Source organism: Aplidium turbinatum, chromosome 17 (assembly GCF_918807975.1).
Source record: "Aplidium turbinatum chromosome 17, kaAplTurb1.1, whole genome shotgun sequence".
Taxonomy (NCBI): Eukaryota; Metazoa; Chordata; class Ascidiacea; order Aplousobranchia; family Polyclinidae; genus Aplidium; species Aplidium turbinatum.
The window spans coordinates 11,734,190-11,744,371 of NC_137488.1; positions in this window are offsets into that span (position 1 = coordinate 11,734,190).

Here is a 10,182-nt window from a genome sequence, read left to right on the forward strand (position 1 = left end):
AATTATGGCAGTGGCTATTTGACCGGCTCCGGTCTTTGAATCTGAAACACTATCTGACCGGTCATTACGTCACTATATAAGCGCTTTTTTCTTTTTCTCTTTCAAAGCAACAGACGAGAAGTGCCGATATAAGTTCTAACTTCAACACGTATTCTTCAACTCAGTCCGTGGCGCGTGCGATACGTCTCCGGCTGCCAATCTAGAGGGTATGAGTTCGATACCATCCGGAAGCACTCCTTTATTTCATTTTTTTTTATCTAAATTTTGACCCGAAGCGCATTTTTGTGGTCAATTTTTAATTTGAGTAGCCTACAGCCCATTTTTTATGTCTTTTCAAATGTGAGTAAAACTGTTAGAGTTTTTTTAATTTGCTGGAATTTGAGAATTTCTCTTGGTAATTTTCCGATCGTCATAAGTGAACGTGTGTTGCCGAACGACCCTACATTTTTCTCTCAAGTTAGTTATATACAATACTTCTTTAAAAAATGGTTTTACCATCATCATTTCTTTTAAAAGAAGTATTGTATATAACTAACTTGAGAACTATTAACTAACTTGGACTGTAGGCTACTCAAATTAAAAGTTGACCACATAAATGCGCTTCGGGTCAAAATTTAGATAAAAAATAAATGAAAAAAAAGAATGCTTCCGGACGGTATCGAACTCATGCCCTCTAGATTGGCAGCCGGAGACGTATCGCACGCGCAACGGACTGAGTTGAAGAATACGTGTTGAATTTAGAACTTATCTCGGCGCTTCTCGTCTTTTGCTTTGAAAGAGAAAAAGAAAAAAGTGCTTATGCAAGTGACGTCATGACCGGTCAAATAGTGTTTCAGATTCAAAGACCGGAGCCGGTCAAATAGCCACTGCCTATAATTATACCTTCAGATACCAGTTGGATGCTTTTATCAATTGAGTTACACTGCCGCTTACGTGCAGTAGGCAAAATAATTAAATCAAATATAAATACCATAAAAAATTCCAAACTTTGTATTTTGCTTTTTGCTTCAAGGGCTGTTTACAGCAAAGTCAGCAATAATTAATTGAAAAAGTTCCAAAAAACGCAAAATCAAACGAAATTTATATCGGAACAACAATATCGGACTTTTTCAATGTTAAAATTAGCCATTTAATGCCAAAAACTCTTTGATAAACTCCCTGAGCTTCCGATCCTCGGTTTCCACTGAGTGAGTTTGCAGCGCTTCCCCAGTTCTCTGTCTGAATTTTAAATGATTTTTCATTCAAATTCACTAGGCTATTATTTGTTACGTTTTTTGTCTCTGTGGCCTCTCCTTATAAACCGATTTCTTATTATGTTGATTAGTTTTTTGTTAACTTTGATTTGCAAAATTAACATTCCGCATTCATAATATTGTTGCCCCACCAAAACTTATGGCGTTTGTTATGTGACCGGCTTTTTTATGACTTGTTCATTAGGTTAACACTTTGGTGCTCTCTCACTTTAGGCAGGTGCCCCGCCCCCCTCCCTACCTTTTACGCTCTGGCGAGAGCACTGAACAAGGCCTACTGTATTGTTCTTGCATCTTTTCTTGACGATCATACATAGCTTATCTACTTCATGCTTACTGCATGGCTAATTTTCTTTAACTTTAAACAGGAACAACTTTTAACTTGCTACGCCCCTAATCTAAGCCTATGCAATAAAATCCCACTCTCCATAGTCTTGATCTTGAAAAGTGCGTTGAAATGCACGATGCTGCAATCAGAGTTGCGCTTACATTTTAATTGTAAAATTCACTCACGATTGCCAATTGCAGCAAAACAACAAGAGAATTGTTGCATGCATTTCATTGCAATTTGCAACTCTAAAAATTATTGTGTTGTCAAGGCCGTCGCTGCAAGGGGGCGTGCCCCCTCCCCTGACAACGACCTGTGCACACACACTTCAGGCACTGAAGAAGAACTGGTTTCAATTTTAGTTTCATTAACTAGCTGGCTAGTAAAAATATTACTTTTTATCGTTTTTCCACTTGTGTGTTGATCTGAAATAAAATTTATCGGCGATAATCAAATATTGCCTTTGGCGATAACAATAAACGATAACTGAAAAAATAATTGAGCGATAAGCGATAAAAATTCATCGCCGATAATTTACCGGCGATAAATTTTTATCGCTTATCGTGCCCATCACTGCATGCAAGTTACAATAAGCTACCGTAGCTTATGTGATTATCACTATTGTTGAAAAGACAGTTACTATATGTTTCCATTTTCTGTGTTTGACTAGCTTGTTTTTTGCATTTTACTGTGGTATAATACCGGTATATATTTATATAACAGTTTTTTTAACTTCAATCTTTGTTTTCTGATTTGAGTAGCCTATTGTAATATACAGCTACCGCAAAATGACTTGAGACCTACCTTATTTTTAAAGAAAAACACAGGTTTATTTGTTATGAACGCTTTTATTGAAAATAGTCACTTTTGTTAATATTTTGTCATATTGCCCTTGTTTTTTATAACCATTTGCAAGCGTTTGGGCATAGAGACGCTTAAATTTCTAAAATAATCCGGTGTCATTTCCAGGCACCACAGTTTTTTCAGCTCTTCTTTAAGAGTATCCAGGTTAGAAGTTTTTTTTCGGTCATTGTTCTCTTCATTTTGTGCCAGCAATTTTCGATGGGATTTAAATCCGGGCTGTTGCCAGTCCATTCAAGAACATTTATCTGTTGCTGTTCAAGGAATCTTGTTACTTTTTTGGGTTTGTGGCAGGGTGCACTATCATGCATGAACACCTCGAAGCCATGAATGTGGAAGAAATTGAGCATATGCTCCTCCAAAACTTGCATATAGAGATCAGCGTTCATTTTTTTGTTTTTTGGAAGAAAGTGCAGGCCTCCCCTTCCCTTGTCTCCAGAAAAACTTCCCCACAGCATGACTGACTGTGGGTGTTTAACAGTCGGAACCGTATATCGAGGATCAAAACGATCAGATGACCTTGGACGCCGCACCGTAGTAGACCCCATCTTAAAGACCTGGAAGTTGCTCTCATCAGAGAACATTTCTTTTCTCCATTGTTCAGTGGTCCAATGGGCATATTTCTTGGCAAATGCTAGCCGTTGTTTTTTCATCCGCTCATTGATAATCCACCTCCGAAAACTTTTACTTTGGATTCTCTTATGCTTTCAAATTAACTATGATTCTCCCAGAACTTCCTTGAATTCTCATCACTATTTTATTCTAATAAAATGCCCAAAACAATTCTACAGTAACATTGTCTTGCTAATAGCCCATTGTGTACATATTATACATCATAATTGATTTGAGTGAAACAATTGCCTTTTATGCAATACACAATGGTTTAATACTTATTGCAATTAAAAACGTGAGAAAATGATCGAGGTCTCAAGTCATTTTGCGGTAGCTGTAGGGTCGATGTGCCTATTTGCGACCATCGAGATAATTGCACCTACTTTACCAATTTGTAAATGTTTTGCAATTGAAAACAATTTGACAAAACCAATGAACAGTTCATTTATCAATAATGTTATCTAGGGGTGTTCAATTTCGATTATTTGAATATTCGAAATTCAATTTATTTTCGATTTCCGAATTTCGATTTCGAATATCACAACTATTCACCACACTGCAAAATGTGATTTTATTGAAAGAAACGACATGAAAATTCGCTAGAAAACGCGAAAAAAAGCGATAAAAGATTGCGAAAAAAGAACACAAAATAACGTCTACAGCTCCAGGCCCATGTTGGTGTTTATGAACACAAGCTGATCGACATGGTCACCCATCAGTCGGGATCTCAGCTTCGTGACGGTCAGGCCAGCTTTTGAAAACGATCGCTCCGCTGGAGCCGAGGTCGCTGGGTTCCCAAACACTTCAAGTTCATTTTCACAGCTAGTGATTCACTGCCGCGACATTTCACTGCAGAGTGCAGAGGTTTCGACTCGAAAGCGACATCGAGTATGTTTGCAAGCGCATAAAGCTAAACGCATGCTCCGTCTACGTAGCAAATTATATATGCTGTTTTTGGGTGCATTCAACATCTGATGACATTGAATCGACACAAAATGGTAGATTTTTGCTATGTCCCAGGCAGCAAAATCAGTCATTTTTATATTGATTCAACGTCTGCAGACATTAAATCAATGTAAATATGACAGATTTTGTTGTCTGGTGTTGGATTGTAGCATCGCAACTCGTTCTAGTGATTATCGCGAAGCTGTTGCGCAGGGCTGCGATTTTTGCCTTTTTCGGTGACGAGGTCACTCGACACGCGCCATCACTATTCGACAAACGCCGTGCCTTATGGAAAAAAAAAAGGAAAATAAAAAGAAAAAAAAACTGAGAGAGGACTAAACATTGTCAGGTCGAGGAACAATCGGGGGGGGGGGGCATCACGTGATGCAATCATAAAAGTGCTGACTTACGTTAACTTTCTTGCGCCAGGTACTTCAAAGCAAGGTCTAAAAGCGACGCTTCACACGCGAAACTCCCAAGGCGTCAGCGCCGCCATTTTGAGCACTGTGGGAGAATGCTTTGATCGAAGTTCCAACGCCTGGCATCAAACATTTCGCAACACACGTTTCGTGCTATTCGATACAACGGGTTTCTTTTATAGATGAAATAACCTAGGCTACGTTGAGTTGTCAACGTCTATGCCAGTTTGTATTTTGCGTTTGAGCCAATTAACAATATTGCTCTGGTAAAATGACTGTTGGATACTTGCTATGAAAGTTTTTCACATGTAGAAAACAGCCTAGTTTCCGACCAGATGTTCAGAAATACAAATAAAAAAGCCGCTATTTTTATGGAAAGGAGTTCTCTTCCAGAACATTTTGAACACTGCGGGAAAATGCTTTGATTGAAGTTCTAACGCCTGCCATCAAACATTTTGCCACACACGTTTCGTGCTATTCGACACAACGGGTTTCTTTTATAGATAAAATAACCGAAGTAGGCTACTTTTAGTTGTCAACGTGTTTGCAAGTGTGTATTTATGTCTGACTTATGCATTTGTTGTTCCAAGATTGCTGAAATGTTTTGCAATGTGAATAAAGAATAGTAGACAGATAAACACGGTTGGAAGTCGACTTCCTTCCACTAAAAGAGTTTCTGTGATTACTTAATCGGCGATGTTGCACATTTACAAAAGCACACAACCCAGCTAGCAAAACCCGTCGTTTTTACATTGATTCAACGTCTGCAGATGTTGAATCACAATGCATGACATGTATCAACAAGTTTGCTGGCTGGGAAGTCTGGACATCTGCAGGAAATTTGTCTCGTACCAGGCGAGATGCCATCCTTTGAAAGATTTAACAATGATGGATTTATGTAGCCAGTGCATGATGACGAAAACAAATTTAAGATTTCCTTTCCGTTATATAACTTAAAGCAGGTGATTGATACACGAGAAAATAATCGCAGAAGCACACAATAAAAGAACACAATAAAGCCTACTTATTACGCAAGTTTTTTACATCAAGAAAATAGCCTAGTTTCCGACCAGATGTTCAGAATCAGAAACAGAGATAAGAAAGGTCGCTATATATAAAAGTTCGCTTTTAGAAGAATAGTAGGTAGAGGTAGTCACTGGGAGTGGACATTTATTGGACAAGGCAAGGTAATAGGCAAGTTGTAAGAACAGCATAGCTTTGCCCAACTACAGATAGGATAATCTTCAGTTAGTCAGTATCCGGTAATGACTAAAAAACGACAGAATCCTCCGACAACACGGATGGCAAAAGCTTTGGTCGGTCTTACCGAGAAGCGGTTAAGGTCCAGCAAACAGCGAGTGAAGTGCGGGATCTGTTCGAAGGAGCTATCGAGAGAAGCATTGCCATGTCACTTTGGAACTTATTATTCAGGTAAACTTCTGGCTAATAGCGTTTAATAGCCTAACGTCGCAAAGCATTCTCAATTTTGAACATGTTTAATTTAATAGTGGTAAGCAAAAGCATGCTTCTCGACGAGACAGTGATAACGTTTCTGAGTTTGCCCAAGCACAACCAACAAGCAGTTCAAGTTCGGTCGGTGAGCTTCCATCTGCAAATATAAGGTCAGGCCCTGGCGATAGCACGTCTTCACTAGATGTTTAAGCTCATCAGGAAGCGATCAGGAAGTTGCAACAACCTCTCAATCTCATGTTGAAGTACCACCAACAATCGATAGATCTAGGTCTGAAGCTGGAACGCTCTCCAACGAGTTACGAGACGAACTACGGTAAATACATCTAACATCTTCGGCTGATTTCTGTAACTTGCAGTGCTGTATATCCATTCTTCCCTAAGAGTTTTGAACACAGAAAAATTTAAATCATAAAAAAATGGCTGGCGTTATAGTGGAAGAAACTCGACGCAACAGGCCAAGTTTCTCCGCCATAAAGCAAACGGCGACTACGAATCAAGCATTTGCTTTAAAGGCAAACCATCTCGCCATTACAAAATCGCTGATCGATGCGATGAACGTACTGGGCGATCGCTTATAATCGAACGCTTATAATCTGACTCTTGTGACGTCATACCACTATTCGACAAACAAACGCAGAATTTTTGGTCGTTCGACAAGAAAGAAAAAATCGCAGCCCTGCTGTTGCGGTTTGCATTCAAAAAGTGTTTTCCTGCTACCGATCGCCAGTTCTTCTATTGTTTTATGTATCAATACAGCATAAAAAGTTGCCCCCACACAGAAATATGTGTGGGGGCCTGGCCCTCACACAGGCCCGTAGCCAGGGGGCTTCGCCCCCCTGAAAAAAATTCGCCCCCCCTTGGCAAAATCTCAGCATTCTCGAGCAACAGCTACAATTATGATTTTGCTCATTTAAATTTTTTGGCCCCCCCCCTAAAAAAAGTTGCCCCCCTTGTTCTGCGGTCCGGCTACGCCCTGCCCCCACGGCTTAGGCGCCTATGGATTCGGTAAAAAATGGATAAAACTGCGACAAAGCTCAGCCTACACTTTCTGCCATTGCACAACCTAGCTATCTTCATTCTTGAGAGAAATTTGGCATTAAAAATGCCAACCTGGCATCCCTGGTGCAGGACTGGCCGTTGGACCCGCGAGAGCGTGTGATAGTCACGTGATCGACGATGCGCATGCGTCAAAGTCTTTTTTCGCTTGCAAAATGCGACAAGACAGATTTTGCGCCACTCGCGTTACTTTCAACGCGTTCAGCCGAAAGGGCGGCTATAATTTCGAATATGTCCCATACGAAAAACGAATTTCGAATATCACCTTAATTGAAATCGAATCGAAAATTGAAATTGAACACCTCTAATGTTATCACAACTTACAAAGTGTAAGTTTTATTTTTTATGCTAACTACAGTATATACAATAAATACATGGCTTGTTTTTCGTTTTCAATTTACATTTTTAGAAAAACTCTATTTGTATAAAAAAATTAAATATGGCATCCAGACTTTCAATCGGCATAAAAATGAATATGTCAATGAGAAATGCTTTTATCAGGGTCTGCGTGTTGTTGCTGTCATTGCATTTACCACTCGTTTTGTTATGTGGATCGTGCTAGACTATTCCGCCAGAATGACAGTGGTGTTCAAACACATTTATGAATTAAAACAGCATTCGTAAAATGCCCTATTGCAACTTTATTACATATAATACAACAATACCATCAAATTGAGAGTACCGTATGAAAATATCTTTCTAACAAAAAAAGAGTTACGGTACTGTTTAAGTTAACAAATACGATTTTTCAAGATGCAAGAAAAAATAATAATAATATATGAGATGTTGTAAAGCAGAGTGCTTATTCATCTTTCAAGCACGTACAGTAAACAACTAATAAAGATAATAACAATATTAAGATTAACAGAGGTATCAACATTCAACAGTGATACACACGCAAAAGTAAACAGCTATATAATGTCAATGTGACTAGGTAAAAAGACACACAAAACAATACCAAAATTTTTGTTATTGTACTACAGCAATATTGGTATGCATCAATTAGGCAGTGACTACTGGAATGCCTAATGCTAACAGTGTAATTGAACACTAGTGTTGGTACAGTAATAACAGTAGACTACACAATCACAACAATAAATAGTACACTACAGTATTAGATATTGGCAACAACAGTATAAATAGAAAGTAACGTTAAAAATTTTGGAAACAAAACTTACTGTGTTAAGCTTACACAAAACACAACATAAAAATTAGAAACATTGTGGGGTGTACACAATATCTCGGTTTTGGAAAAATTTATCTAATGAAGCTTTAAACAAATTTACACTTGGCGAAGCAACCACATGTTCAGGGAGACTGTTCCACCCATTGACCACACTGCAAGTAAAAAAGTTACCAAATTTTCTGGTCTTGGGCCTTGGCTTTTCTAGCTTAAGGCTGTGTCCTCTTGTAGCAATGTTTTTCAGGCCCAGTGTGAATAGATTGTTGACATTGACATCATACAAGCCATGCATGTATGTAAATGTTTCGATGAGGTCACCTCGGAGTTTTCTGTGTTCTATAGTGGGCAGACCAAGTTTTTTTAGCCTTTCTGGATAGGTTAGTTCTCGAAATCCAAACACAAGTTTTGTGGCTCTTTGTTGAACTGCTTCTACTTTTACAATTTGATGTTTGAAATTTGGCCACCAGATGATGTTGTTGTATTCCAATACTGTTTGTGACTAGCGTTTTGTATAGAAGGAGAAACATATTTACATCAAGAAAAGTGAAGGTTCTTTTTATGACACCAACCATACGATTTGCCTTAGATACCATCTTGTCAATGTGAGATGAGAAGGATAGATTGTTATCGAGTATCATTCCAAGGTCCTTTTCCTCACTCACACTTTTTAAAACAACTTTTTCTCCGCTTTCTGTAACCATATTATACTGTAATTTCATGTGTTGATGTTCTTTTCCAACTCTGAGGAAGCAGCACTTGTCGGGATGAAACTTTAGTTTCCACACTTTTGACCATTTTGTCAGAAGATCCAAGTCAGTTTGTAGGGCTTCCAAATCAGTACAGGCCTCGAAATTCACGGCGGACATGTCCGCCGTCACAGCATGTGATGTCCGCGGGAAGTACCATCTAGATCGGTCATATTTGTCCGCCGAGAAATAACACAGCAACTAGCGATACAAATCGTCATTGCATAACACGAACAATTGTTGCGAGAATATAATTTCCCGTGCATCTAGAAAATGTGAATACTGTATCTCCTAATTCCATTCAAGAAGGAAAACTTTCGATTTTTACGTTGCTTCAACGATTGCTGACATTGAAACAGCGTAACAAAGACAAATTCTTCGCTAAGAATCGATGGGAATACCGGTACTTCCACACTAATCACGCGCAACGTTAGTTCAAGTCTTACGTCACAATGTCTGGCTTTGATCGAGTAATATTGATAACGCAAGGTTGGTTGCAAAATTAGATTCTACGAGTAGGCTATATCACAGCAAGATGCAGCAAAATTTGTTAAGTTTTGGTATTACAGTAAGAAAGAAAACGTCCAGGGAAAATTCACTTTCGCTCAAAAGACACGCAAAAATAAACCTAAAGAAAAAAGCCCAATGAAACTTTGCACAGCAGAAAAAAGTGGTGTAGTGTAGAAGTTTTCCGACTCGTGCCAAGAGCATTGTGACGCAAGAAGCCACACGATCTCGTTCGGTGGAAGCTAATCAGATATGCGGCGTATTAAGCATCTACACAGCGCTTTGACTCTTCAAGCGCACATCGTTGGTCTGATGAAAGCCTTTCGGAGTGACTTTGCTGAAATTTTAAAAAGCCTTCTAAATAGTAGCTATAGTTTTCGAATGGCGAAGAATTATCAAGATAAAGTGATTAAACATGTCAATCGACGTTAAAACTGGTGTGTCCGCCGTGAAACTTAATTTGTCCGCCGAGATAGCTGCTCAGATCGGACACGTTTGTCCGTCGTCAACAAAAACGAATTTCGAGGCCTGCAGTATGGTCTCGAATTCTCTCATACATCTTAGTGTCATCAGCAAACAGTTTAACCGAACTCTTCAAACCAAGAGGCAAATCATTATTATAGATTATGAACAGCAATGGGTCCAAGACGCTGCCCTGAGGGACTCCACTTGTCACATTAGACCAGTCAGAAAACTCATTGTGAATTGTCACTCTGTGTCTACGATTCTGTAGAAAAGAGTTTGTAGAAAATGGTTGTAAATAGGCACATATGTGCACATTGCTTGCCAAAGATATTTTTTT